Genomic DNA, 2,739 nt, shown 5'->3' with positions numbered 1-2,739 from the left:
TAGTAGAGATAACTCATTGAAAATGTCAAGACAGTGTGTGACTGCAATAAAAAAGCCAATGCTATGCTGGGGATTATTAGGAAGGGAATTGAAAACTAATCAGCCAGTATCATAATGCCCCTGTATAAATTGATGGTGCATCCTCATTTGGAGTACTGTGTACAGTTCTGGTCACCACACCTCAAAAAGGATATTATAGCATGGGGAAAAGTGCAGAAAAGGGCAACTAGAATGATAAAAGGGTTGGAACACTTTCCCTATGAAGAAAGGTTAAAGCGCTTCGGGCTCTTTAGCTTGGAGAAACGATGGCTGAGAGGTGACATGATTGAGGTTTATAAGATTATGCATGGGATTTTGTTGTTGTTCAGTCGCACAGTCGAGTCCGACTCTTCGCGACCCCATGGACAATCTCCCGCCAGGCTCTCCTGTCTTCCGCCGTCCTCCGAAGTTGGCTCAATTTCATAGAGCAGGTCAAAAAGAAGTACTTTTCTCCCTTTCTCACAATATAAGAACTCATGGGCACTCCATGAAGTTGCTGAGCGGCCGGATTAGAACAGATAAAAGGAAGTATTTCTTCACCCAAAGAGTGATTAACACATGGAATTCACTGCCACAGGAGGTGGCGGCTACAAGCATGGACAGCTTCAAGAGGGAATTGGATAAATGTATGGAGCAGAGGTCCATCAGTGGTTATTAGCCACAAGGTATAGATAGGAACTCACAGGCTGGGGCAGGTGATGCACTGTATTCTTGGTGCTTGGGGGGGGGGCAACAGTGGGAGGGCTTCTAGTGTCCTGGCCCCACTGATGGACCTCCTGATGGCACCTGGTATTTTTGGCCACTGTGTGACACAGTGTTGGACTAGATGGGCCATTGGCCTGATCCAACATTGGCTTCTCTTATGTTCTTATGTTCTTAAATGATAATATTATGGCTGCACATACTGAGCCATTTTTCTTTATTTTAAACCCCCCACCCAGTTATGTTGACAATTTGATGGATATAGGGCTATATCCTACCAGTCCACTCAGCTAAGTGTAGAGCCTTCCCCCAGCAGAAGGTGCTGTCTTCTGGAGGAAGGGCCTCCTCCACTACAGGAAGAAAGCTTTCTGCTGGAGGAGGACTCCTTGTCCCTGATGAAGGCTTCCCACTTAGCTGAGCAGAGCAACAGGATCCAGCCCATTGCCATGAGTGGTGGTGGCAGTGCTGCCAACCACTCGTGACTGCCAAATGGCGAGAATTGTGGCTCATTAGAAATCTTGGGACGCAAGGGACTTGAAAATTCTCCTCACCTTTTCACAAATTTTACCAAGGGTGGCTAAAAGCAATCATTTTATACTTAGCCACTTAGGGCTGTCATGTCCAGGTGGTGGCTGGAGATCTCCTGGGATTACAACTGATGTCCAGGTTTCAGAGATCACCTCACCTGGAGAAAGTGGCCACATTGTTCTCCAATCGCTCAAGCATGCCTCTTTGCGTCTGGTTGCCACTTCCTTGTGCAAACCCTACTTTCCTCAGGCAGATCTGGCAACCTTAACCCCACTGGATATGTGTGGTAAAATTCTCCTTATCATTTGACAGACATCCTCATAGCAAGTCTTTATTATTATGATCTGCTACAAGGGGAATACTCATGGTAATGATGAGCAGTGTTCCCTCTAAACTGAGTTAGTGTGAGCTAGCTCACAGGTTTTTTTAGCCTCCAGCTCACACATTTTTGTCTTAGCTCAGGAAGGATGGCTCCAGAGCAAACTAATTTATGCAGTAGCCAAATCACCTGCTCACAACTTTAATGCCAGTAGCTCAAAAAGTAGAAGTTTTGTTCACAGGACTCCACAGCTTAGAGGGAGCATTGGTGATGAGGCCTATGAAAGATGCAGGATACGTTGGCAGTCAGCTTCCTTCCTCAAGCTGGCAATTTGTAGTTTAGTTTGGGTCTGAACCAGTCAATGCCACTGTTGCGGTGTCCTTGGACCACAACAATGACACCCAGGGTGGGAGACAGCTCTAAGATCACTACACATATCTGCCAGGAAGAGTGAATGAAAAAGCTTGTGAACACAAGTTGACATCTGCAGGTTCTCCTTGGTGCCAGCTACAGAGATATCCTACAGGTCGATCTCATACAGTTCTTTAGGGCTGACAGCATTACCACTAAGCAGAATAAGAACTCATGGGACGACTGTCACACTGAACATGATTTCCAAGTGCTGAAACACTCTCTCCAGGTCACCTAGCACTTGCTGGCTTTTCTTATGGTTCCCTGGATCTCTAAGATAGACTTTTCTGATCACATAATCCTGGCAGAGGGCTCTGAGAAGCTGTCTCTGGAAGAAGAGGGTGAGCTGCTCGTAAGGCAAGGGCAGTTGCTGCCTCTGGTACAGGACATCCTTCAGGAACTCACAAATAAAATGGAAACAGACTTCGTAAGTTACCAAGCCAGGAAAAGCCACGGACACCAATATGGCGCCGTCCGCAATGGAGTCAGATTCTGGGGCTGACTCAGCCACTGTCATAACAGAGCCAGGGGGGTGGGCAGAGAGGGAGAGTTTACAGTTCAGTCCGAGAGTCAAAGCCAGAGAGATCAAAGACAAGCAGAGCCAGTGTCCCAATACACAAAGTCAAGCCGTAGTCAGAGCGTTACCAAGGGTCAGAGTCCAGAGAAGCGAGTGTCGAATGTCAGGTTGCAGAGCTGAGGATCAAGAGCCAGAGAGTCATCATAATGCGGACTGGATTCAG

At 47.1% G+C, this 2,739-nt stretch overlaps 1 pseudogene; it reads right to left on the bottom strand.

The window, feature by feature from the left end:
- Positions 1-1,840: 1,840 nt before the first annotated feature.
- LOC107111943 lies at positions 1,841-2,516 on the bottom strand (annotated as a pseudogene).
- Between the last annotated feature and the right edge of the window lie 223 nt (positions 2,517-2,739).

This window comes from Gekko japonicus, unplaced genomic scaffold, assembly GCF_001447785.1.
Source record: "Gekko japonicus isolate JY-2015 unplaced genomic scaffold, Gekko_japonicus_V1.1 scaffold2361, whole genome shotgun sequence".
NCBI lineage: Eukaryota > Metazoa > Chordata > Lepidosauria > Squamata > Gekkonidae > Gekko > Gekko japonicus.
The sequence above is the reverse complement of the archived record's forward strand: the minus strand, read 5'-3'. Positions and strand labels throughout refer to the sequence as shown.